At 33.2% G+C, this 11,899-nt stretch overlaps 1 protein-coding gene across 1 annotated transcript in view; it reads right to left on the bottom strand.

Moving 5' to 3' along the window:
* The window catches only part of TNKS (tankyrase), a 187,270-nt gene that overhangs the window by 173,819 nt on the left and 1,552 nt on the right, over nucleotides 1-11,899 (bottom strand). The window lies entirely within an intron of this gene.

Here is an 11,899-nt window from a genome sequence, read left to right as displayed (position 1 = left end):
AAAAAAAAAAAAAAAATAGTGCTCATGGGAGCACTATTCAAAATAGAACACACATAAAAACTACCCAAATACTCAACAGTAGAATGGGTAAGTAGCAGTATATTCACACAATAGAATTCTATAGACAATAAAAATGAACAAACTACAACTATATAAGAGAAATGAATTTCCTACAAAATAGTTCTGACTATATAGTATCATTTATCACAAGTTTCACACAGACAAAACTAATTTATGGGTGGTAGAGGGGTGGTGACTCAAAAGACATAGGATAGGAGCTCATGGATTGCAGATAATGTTCTGATTCTTGAGCAGGGCACTAGTTACCCAGATGTATTCACTTTGTAAAAATTCACCTCTGTATATACTTATGATTTGTGCATGCTATGGAGCTATGTCCACACCAAGAAACTATGGTAATGGCTGATGTTGTTAAGGATGTGATGACAGGAATTATTAGAATCTTTTAGGAAACCAAATGGTATTTGTTCCCAATGATAAAATCTGAGCTTTCAAGGAAATATTAGAATTCTGTTAACACTTGCAACTGCCAATATAAACTTAACAGTTTCCCAACTCTAAAATACTTGTCTGACGATATTGGTGGTAACAGTAACAATTATTTTTATGACAAAGTAAAACACATCAACATTTGGAATATCTGCATAGCTTCGAGAATCAATATTTTCCAAATGATCGAAACAAAATTTTTTATACTTCTGCTGTGTTAGAATCCAGAAATCCATTTCTGGATTCTAACACAGCAGAAGTATAAAAAAATTACTGATTTGGCTTCAGATTCAACATTGCAATTAACCCTTAGAAAACTACTACTTAACAAGTGTGGGTGCAGAATCAAACAAAAAAAAAACACAAAATTAGCTGACAGTTCTATTAAACTATTCCTTCCTTTTCCAACAACATTTTCTGTTTGAAGTAGAATTTTCTTCAAATATTTTAATCCAAGCAATATACCACAATTGGCAGGTAGAAGCAGATGAGAATTAGCTATCTTCTGTTAAGTCAGACATAAAGTGACTTGCAAAGTGTAAAATAATGCCTCTCTTTTCATTATTTGCTTTAGAAAATAGCTTCTTTTCATTAAGAATGTTTTTAACACATATATTTACATATAATGGAGGTTATCATTTTATTTTTAAAATTTCTAATATTACATTGGTTTTAAATTTTTAGTATGGTAAGTCTCCATAGATATACTCTATATAAACAAAGTTATTTCGATTATTTTTAAGTGTGTAAAAGAGTGCCGAGACCAAAAGCTTGAGAAACACTGCATTTTTACTATAAGCTTTCTTAAGGGCAGGAAATATATGCCATTTGCATAATCTTGCTCATATATCTCACTACACTAAAACCTTAGGGCTCAAGTCAGATCTCTGAGAAACAAACCAAGGGGGAAAAATACACCATGTGTTCTGTCCCAGTGAGTGTTAATTAAACAAATTGCATGCAGCTTGCTTGAATTTCCATAAACACTTCATTAATGCTGAGTTGCATACTGCCAGAGAAGGTCTACAGTCACTCTCAAACATGTGAATTACAGGTAAGATGAAGAGTGTCCTCAATATAATTGCTGAGATTCATTCCATTAAATATACTATTTTCCATATTTCATGTTGGTAATATTAAACTCTCCAGGACAATAGACTAAAATGTCCACTCTAATACCCCCATTTTCTTCCACTTAAATGTGGTAAAATATACATATTATAAAATTTACCATCATAACCATTTTTAAGTGTTGAGTTCAGTGGCGTTACATACTTTCAAACTGTAGTGACTCCAATGTTTCATTTAGTGTTCAAAAAAATTTTAACTTCTTCCTCCATGAATCAAAACATACAGCAAAATTTATCTGCAAGATTTTCTAACAAATCTAAATGGTCTTTTAAAGAATGTAGTTGCAAAATATCCTTCCTTCTTCCACTAATTATGAGGTTCTTCAAAGATTATTTCCAATTACACTTTTTATGTTTATAAAAACAATTAATTGAACAGAAGATCAGAGAGCCCCAACATTCTAGTAATTGCAAATGTTCCAATACCATACTTACAAAAAAGTTTTACTCTAAATGCCTAAGAGAAGGACTGGAGGGAATAGCTGCCTTGGGGTAAAAAGATGATGGACTACTTTTAACTGCACTTTCCAAAATTTGTAAAATTACTGTTTTAGAAAACCAAGTTGAGAAAGCAATAAAAAACATCAAATTATAAAATAACACAAAATACAGATTTTATTTCTCATTGCTACCAACTCTCCATTTGAGTAGCACAGACCAAATGATTTTAGGACAACCAGATTGGGTTTAAATCTAGCACCATCACTTAAAAGCTAGCTATGTGACCTTGTACTCTAAAGACAAAAGACTGGACCAACATACAAGGATTATTATTTATGCACTTAAAAAAGTCAGAAGATCAGAAATCAGAAGTGTTAGCTCAAAAAGTTTACTTGTTCAAATACTTACAGAGCACCTAAAACAAGCAATTCATTGAACTAAATAATGAATTTCTCTTATTATATATCAAATATTTATCTGCTTTCATAAAATTAATATAACTGTTACATTTTTCTATTAAGTTTGTGTATTTTAGGGATGGGGGAAGAAGGAGGCAAACAAGTTTCGATAGCTTGTTCAAAGTTTTAAAAATTTATCCAAAAAGCTTTCTTTTTTCAAATAAGAATATTTTCCCGCAAAGAAGAAAAAGTTGGCAACTCTTCTCAAGACATTAGAAAAAAACAGCTAAAATGTATTCATTAAGTGTAATTCTATGTCATTTCTTTCGAAAATACCAAATTTCCACAGTCAACATGAGAACAACCCAAGCATCTGGAAAAGGAGAACTGCGCATCTTATTAACAGGACGGATGAGGATATCAAAATGGTTTCTATAGCTAATGAATATTATCAGAATGACGGCATCAGATCTTTTCAATGTCTACTTACTATATATGACATATCTAAGTTGACACATATATAATGCTTTATATATACATATATTTGCAGACACAAAAAAAGTGTGTATACACATACTTTAGGCATCAGGAGGTTTAGTTTATTTTTAGACTAATGACAAAGATCAGAGCTTTAAGTTGTTTGTTTTGTTTTTTTTTGTTTTGTTTTGTTTTGTTTTGTTTTTTGAGACAGTCTCACTCTGCCGCTCAGGCTTACTGTAACCTCTGCACCCACCCACCCCACCCCGAGTTCAAGCGATTGTCCTGCTTCAGCCTCCCGAGTAGCTGGGATTACAGGCACCTGCCACTGCACCCAGCTAATTTTTTTGTATTTCTAGTAGAGACAGGGTTTCAACATCTTGGCCAGGCTGGTCTTGAACTCCTGACCTGGTGATCTACCTGCCTGGGCCTCCCAAAGTGCCAGGATTACAGGCATGAGCCACGGCGACTGGCTGAGCTTTAAGGTTTTTTGAGTCAATCGGTAAATTCAAAACAAATTTTGTTAGGTTTGGATTTGTAGTTCATATAAGTTATCTGTTAACTACCAAATGCTTCTTCATTTTAAAACAAAATCTACAGCAGAAGAAAAAATGTACAGCTCCAAACATCTGCCACCTACCAGCAGTTTAGTTTGTCATACTGAAAAGGCAAAAGGGATAAAGAAAAAATCTTACATCACATTATTTCCCGTTTTCCCAAAACCAAAATAAATAAATAAATAACTTGTCTAAGCTGAATGGCGACCCGACACACTCCAAGAAAAAAAAAAGCTTAAAAAAAAAAGTTTAAGCTCACGCCGCTTTAATTGCATAAACGGATACCTGAACAAACTGGCAAAACAAGTTTCTAGAAAAGAACCCAGTAACTCGCTGTGGGGAAAAGCAAACTTAAGACATCTGATGAAGCCTTAAAACAATGGGGACACAAAAACAAAACACCTAAAACTTTCCTCAATTACTCAATATCAAAGTAATTTTTTTTTTAATGAGGCCCAGAGTAATCCTGAACTCCTAGGCTTTAGTAGAAATCCCTAGCAAATCCACTTCTCTCAATTTTTTTAAAGACATAATACTTTTAATTCAGCAACAAACTAAAAGTCCATTTCTGAATGTTTCTTTCTCATGTATGTTTTATTTATAAAGCCCCATAAGGAGAGGCTTTACCTAGCCCTCAGACTCCAACCCATCTTATCTTAACTAATTCTACTGAATTCTTACTATAAATCTCCATTAATGATGTATGGTCTTAGGTCCCTCAAGAGCAGGGCTACACCAAAACATAGCTATCAGAAGAATAAATGTAAGCCAAAGTAGCTTCAAGGACAATGACATGGGGAAAAATAAAAATTTAAGCACTAACCCTTCAATTTTATCTACTGCATATTCTATAATAAGCTACCTAAAAAATTGTCTATGACACAAAAGGAGGCTGTTAAATACATGAAAGACTAAACTACTGTAGTGCTTTACTCCTCATCATCACACAGCTCATGATGACGTTTATTCCTTTCCAAAGGCAAACCTAACATTACCATAAAATATATTTTCTCAAATTTATTCACATTCCTTGATTACTTTTCTTCTGGATACTAAGCTTGAGATAGTTAACGTATTTATGCTCACAACTTGGCCTTTGATGATATGCCTTCTATCTTCCCAATATATTTCTTTGGCCTCTTAACTGTTCAAGAATCACTTCATGTCAGGAAAGAATACCTGGCCTGTGACATATTCAATTCATTGTTGGGGTAGGAATGCTTTACAGGTGACTGGACCACACTTACCAAAAAGGCTAAATAGATTATCAGGAAGACACTTTATCTATAAAATGCCCTCAGCAAAATGTCTCTGATTAAGGTTCCTGAGAAAATGTCTCATAGGTTATATGAACAGAGGTGTAAAATGATGATGTTTTATAATTTAAATGCTACTACTGTAAAAGATGATCCTGAAGGCCTTACTGAGAGACTTGATCTATTCTAGGCCAGAGCTGCATGTCCAACATGAGAAAAGGGGACAAGGGAGATTACCCTATCTCAGACCTTTATTTTTATCCTTGAAATTATTTAGTAATTAATTTCTGTAAAAATGAGCAATGAAAAAAACTGAGGTCAAATACATACAAAATTCTTACAAGAAGAATTTGAGGAGAATAACATCCCCATAGACAATAATAACTAACAAAAAAAAATGCTCACAAAACAGACAAAATTATAATCAATTATTTTAACACTAGCTAAAAGAGAATACAAAAATGATACAAGATATGAAAGTATAGCATATGCCTGAGTTAGAAATAAAAGTCCAGAAAATAATTCAAAATAAAAGAAAAATAACTTCAAGAAGAAAAGATTAAACAAGAAAGAATACAAAAATGGAAAAAAATGCGAGATAATGCCTTATAACAGAGGTAAACAAACTACAACCCATACACCAAATCTGGCCCATCACTTATTTTCATAAATAAAATTTTACTGGAACACAATCACACTCATTCATTTACATATAGTCTATGAATACTTTTATGGTGTAAGAGCAAAGCTGAATAGCTGTGAGAGGGACCACATAGCTACAAAGCGTAAAACATTTACTAACTGGCCATTTACAGGAAGTTTTCCAACTTCTGTCTTAGGAAAAGTAGAAGATGAAAGGAGAAAAATAAAGTTAAGTTAAAAAATAAAGACATATATATTTTAATAGGATTCAAAAGAAAGTGACAGTTATCACAGGTTGGGGGCAGACAGTTATAGTTTAATGGGTACAAGAGCTTACTTAAGATGAAAAAAAATGTTCTGGAAATGGACAATGGTGATGGCTGCATAACATGGCAAATGTACTTAATGCCACTGAATGGTATACTTAAAATGGTTTTTATGGTAAATTTTACATATATCTTACCATACTAAAGAAATAGAGCAAGTGACAAATTTAGAAGAGAGGCAAAGTTTCAATATACATAAAAAGAAAAGGAAGAATAATAAAAAGTATAATTTGAGAAACTTTTCTGAAATAAAAGATCTGAAACTATGTAAACAAAAGGCATACCACATACCTGAGAAAATCCATCTAGAGAAACTAACACCAAGACATACTCTAGTAGAATATCTGGTCTTTAATAGAAGAGAAAAAAAAAAAGTCCTTTGCTCATCCGGTGGCGGAAAAAAAAGGCTAAGGGAAAAAAACTCCAATTCTCATCAGAACTTCAACATTAACAGCTCTTAGCAGGTCCTTGAAAACCAAAAGTCTAGGTATGGAAGAAATGATGTTCAGATGCAACACAGAAGAGGTAAGTAACAACCCTTATAAATAGCAATAGTTTGAATTGGAAGTATAAATATTAGTTAATGAGGTAGGTTAAAGAGACAGATTGTCAGAATGTCTTAAAAAGCAACACTCAGATATATACTGTCTATAATAGACACACTTTAAATATAAAGACAGATTGAAAGTAAATGAATGGAAAAACATCATGCACAGCATAAACATAGGAATACTGAAGTGGATACAGTCACATCTGATAAAACGTAGCTAAAATCATAACAATTTTAATAGGATACATATGAGAATGTCTATGACTTGGGGCCAGATAAAAGTTCTCATATAGGTGATAGGTCAGAGAAAGCAATACTCGTAAGATAAATATACAAATTTAATTTAAAACTTCTGTTCAAAGCACCCTTGTTAAGAAAATGAATCAGCAATCCATAACCTGGGAGGAAGCATTAGCACATTTATCTGACAAAGCACTAGTATGCAGAACATATAAAGTACTCTTAAACTCAATAATAAAAGACAACCCAATAAAACTGAAGCGTGTCCAGTAAAAAAAAAAAAAAAAAAGGCAAAAATTCATAAAAGATATATAAGGCCTGGCGTGGTGGCTCATGCCTGTAATCCCAGCACTTTGGGAGGCCAAGGTGGGTGCATCACCTGAGATGAGGAGTTCATGCCCAGACAGGCCAACATGGTGAAACCCCACCACTACTAAAAATACAAAAAAATTAGCAGGGCATGGCAGCAGGTGCCTGTTATCCCAGCTACTGGGGAGGCCGAGGCAGGAGAATCACTTGAACCCAGGAGGCAGAATTTGCAGTGAGGCAAGATCATGCCATTGTACTCCAGCCTGGGCAACAAGAGCAAAATTTCATCTCAAAAAGAAGAAAAGGATATATAAATAGCAAATAGACACATAAAAATGTCTTTAACATCATTAGACTTCAGAGAAATGTAAAACCACAAATAAAATCATAAGATACCATGTTAAAACAAGAGCAACCCTCAGAAATTGATGGGAATGTATATAAACTTTGGGAAAAGGTATTGGCAGTTTCTTATAAAACTAGACATTTACCTACCCTAAGGCCCAGCCATTCTAATACGAGGTATTTGCCCAAGAGAAAGAAAATCCATGGCCACAAAAAGGACTTTTTAAGAATGTTCATTGCAGCTTTATCCATAATAGCCAAAACTAGAATCAACTTAAGGGTCTATCAGTTGGAGAAAGGATACACAAACTGTAGCATATTCATATAATGAAATCTACTCAGCAGTAAAAAGGAACTACTGATACATGTTACAAAAATCAAAAACATTATGCTGAGCAAATTAAGCCTTACCCAAAGAATAAATATTGTACAACTGTATTTATATGAACTTCTAAAACAGGCAACTCTTATTCTAAAAAAAATAATTTTTTTTTATTGAAAAAAAGTCAGAATAGCGGTTGCCTGAAGGAAAAGAGGTAGTGACAGAATCGAGATAAGGGATATAAGGGAACCTTCTGAGGTTTCTACAAGGAAAGTCATAATTTTAGTTACAGAGGTTCCTGCATTTGTCAAAACTCAGTGAATGTACACATAAGATTTGCACAGATTTCATACTAAAAGACAAATCTTTACACAAATACTGAACTAGATAATAATATGCACATCAGCATAGTTAGAGAAGCTGCACAAATGCCTACCATTTACATTGACATGCTTCAATAAAAAGATGATTGAGGGATAGAAGAATTTATGTAGTAATACACATGTAACAGAAATTATACAGTATTATAATTTATGTAAGCATTCCTCTATAGTTGAACAGTTGGCTTGTTACCAATTTTTTTGCTATTGGAGATACATTTACATACCATTTTATAAATGCTAATTTGTTCTTTAAATCATTTGTTTCCAAAGAATAGTATCACTGAGGTAAAAGAAAGAGATAGACACTTTGCACATCTAACTAAACGTTCTCTGTAAACTTTTTTTTAAAGAGGTACCTTAAGAAAAGTGTAAGGTTTTAAGAAAACACTAAGTAAAAGGTAATCCAGTTTATAATCAACAATTTTAAGTCTAGGAATACATTTATGAAACTAGGTTCCTTTCTTCTATTACCAAATTAGACCCTTCTTAAACCCTGAGGCAGGGTATTTGCTTACAAGTAATATCAAGGATCCTACAGGCAATGAAAAGCATAAGGTAATTCCCACTTTCCCACTCCAAGACTGAAGCATTCTGACTCATTTTATTACCCACTGATAAGTAACAATTTAGAGTACATGGTGACTTCTATTATTAACAGGAACGACATTTGTACAATGGCGATAACAAAAAAAAAAGCAAGGCCATACTGAAAAATCCAGAGTCAGGAATGAGATGAAAAATCTCTGTATTGTTAAATATGTATTGTAGTAGATGCCATTAAAACAAAACAACAACAACAAAAAACTGGCAACCTTATTTTGCTGGTTTTGATTCTAAAATACCTAATGTTACCTATCATAATCCAAGTCATATGAAAACTAACAGGAAGCCCCTTTCAAAATTTCTTCAATTTCATGTAAATACTATTAAAATCTCAGAATTTAATGTCTTATTAAAGCCTTTAAAAGGAAAAAAAAAAAAAAAAAAAAACCTCATTTGAACTTTTCTGTAAAAAGAGACCTCATCAGAATATATGGGTCCTTTAACAAAAATATGTCACTACTGGGAACCAAACTAAGGAGGTATCACTCTAAATTGGTACTCTTTATAAAACTCTTTTGACTGCTATACTTTAAAAGAAAACCAGGGTCAAGAATCACATCTGTAGAAGAAAGTCTCATATAAAGTCTAGTCAACAATAAAAGAATGGATCACTTTTACGAAGCCATTGTAAGAAGGCATCAGAAATAGTATTTCGAGAACCTGTATCATCAACAATGAAAACAAGGGCTGGGCTCAGTGGCTTACACCTGCAATCCCAGCACTTTGGGAGGCTGAGGAGGGTGGATCACAAGGTCAAGAGATTGAGGCCAACCTGGCCAACAAAGTGAAGCCCCATCTCTACTAAAATACAAAAATTAGCTAGATATGGTGGCACAAGCCTGCAGTCCCAGCTACTCTGCAGGCTGAGGCAGAATTGCTTGAACCCAGGAGGCAGAGGTTGCAGTGAGCCAAGATTGAGCCACCGCACTCCAGACTGGCGCCTGGTGACAGAGCAAGACTCTGTTTCAAAAATAAAATAAAATAGAAACAAGATTTTGTCTTAATTGCAGATAAGATGATTCTATTATTAACACAGTTTCTAAACCATATTCTAAACAAATTATCAAAATCCAAGACAGGATAGAAAGGATTCTTAATTCTACTGCTGGAAATAATATGGTTATTCGTAAGATAATATAAATAAAGTGATAAGGATTTAAACATGGTTTCATACCACTTCTGAGATGTTTAAAAGTGATTTCCAAATACCACATGTGCTCACTTAAGTAAGTGGGAGCTAAACCTTAAGTACACATGGACACAGACAAAGGACTAATACACACTAGCGCTTACTTGAGGCTGGAGGGTACAGGATGGGAGGAGGGTGAAAGTCAAAAAACTACCTATCTGGTACTATGTTCATTACCTAGGTGATGACATAATCTGTACACCAAACCCTGAAAGACACAATTTACCCATGTAACAAACCTGCACATGTAACCCCTGAACCTAAAAGTTGGAAAGAAAAAAAAATTGTTTCATTTCATTCTATAGATCTATAAACTCATTTCTAAACACAAATAAAAGCATTAGTTAACATCCTCCCTTCCAACCTTTGCTTGGCTAGCTTGGGCTCACTCTTTAAATTCCTGGTTTAAAAAAAGCTACCTAGAAAGACTTCCTTCTCTAAAATAAGGATATGAGCTCCTATTACATACTGGGATAGAGAGTATAATGTCTGTTTCCTATCATTCTAGATTAGACACTAGATACTTTGCAGGCTTTTATTGTTGTTGTTTATGCTTCCCCAATAGACTGTAAGCTCCATAAGGGTTAAGGACTGTTTGCCGTTACACAATTGTGTCAGTATTTAGCACCTGATCATCTAAGTACACTAAAATATTTCTGGAAGAAATACTGTAATTTTTAAATTTTTTCATCCAATTTTACCAATTTCTCATCTTTAAAACAGCTATTCCATGGCAATTATATTACTATCATAATAACCAGACAACTGATAATTTTTTTCATTTCTCAGCCTATACATGATAAACAAGACTAAAGTTTAATAAAACTTTAATGTCATGCATTCAAACATGGAAGTGTGCAAACCGACTACAGGATGTTTTTATATCATCAAGAATTTTATTATTCTGTTTTCCACAACTGAGCTAAAAATTTTCTAAAAAAGCCAATTCAAGGTTAGGTTCTCATAACTACAACATAATTACAGTACTGATTTATTGTTTATGTTCTAGCTTATCTGGATATACATAAAACTCTGATAACTATTATGGCAAATAGAAGACTCGTGTTTTGAAGACAAGCACTATTTTGTGTGACTTCTCTTAAATATATTAATATGCATAAATATAACTATCAGTGGTTGGTGATTACTTATAAAGTGGTATGGTGAGAAATTACATGATTCGTGAAAGAATTTGTTAAAATAGTTAAACTTAGGATAAAATATGCAAAAGTAGACACCTCTGTTGATTTATAAAATTAGACTTAGGCCTTTCACTTAGCCTAAAGAAAAAGAAATGCTATTTCATCTAAAACAAGCAAAACCCTTGAGCAAACAAATAGACAAAAGTCTGTTTATGATTCGATTCACTGCATCCCTAATAGTAATGTCTGTATATCAAGAATGAATCCAGTGACCTAATAAAGATTTCCTTTAAGTGTTTCTCATACCACTGGTCATGACCCATTAATGGATCACAAACAGCATTTGCTAAAAATGAAATGGAATAAGATATAAAATATCAGAGGACAACACATAGACTAAGGGAAAGTACTGTCCCCTGAAGCTTTTGATTCAGTTGCATATGTGACCATGTAAAATGTATTTCTAAGTATGGGCTACAATAAAAAACATGTGAAAGCTACTCTCTTGCATGTAAGCCCTCCCCATTACTACTTCTCTCAAAACAGGAACTCTGCACTGCAATTATTCCCAAAAATGAAAAATGACCTTAATCCAGGGTTCTGACAGTTTCAGTTTGATTTCACAAGCTCTAAAATAAAACTGCCTGAATTCAAACTCAATTTCAACCATTTCTTGAGTGAATTTGGACTTATTTAAGCAATCTATGCTTCACTTTTGTCATCTGTAAATGGTTAACAATATCTCCCAAGTTGTGGTAAAAATAAATACTACTACAGTGGGTCAACACATGTTTTACTACTCACAGAACAAATTGAAGGGGTTATAATATTAGATATATAGAAAAAAACAACAAGTTATCTTTGGTGTGTTATCTTTGATGCTTGTGAGTGTGTGGTACTTTGCATTTTGTATTTTTCTGTCCTATTTGAATTGTCTAATATATAACGTATATATTTCTAATATAATGTTTCTAATATATATAACATTACCTATCTTTTAAAAATATCAACAATGGGTATCTAGGCAGTAATACTGTGGTCCTTTCTTTTTATTTTACAGTTTTATTTTATGAACATAT

Source organism: Cebus imitator, unplaced genomic scaffold (assembly GCF_001604975.1).
Source record: "Cebus imitator isolate Cc_AM_T3 unplaced genomic scaffold, Cebus_imitator-1.0 Scaffold5, whole genome shotgun sequence".
Classification (NCBI taxonomy): Eukaryota; Metazoa; Chordata; class Mammalia; order Primates; family Cebidae; genus Cebus; species Cebus imitator.
The sequence above is the reverse complement of the archived record's forward strand: the minus strand, read 5'-3'. Positions and strand labels throughout refer to the sequence as shown.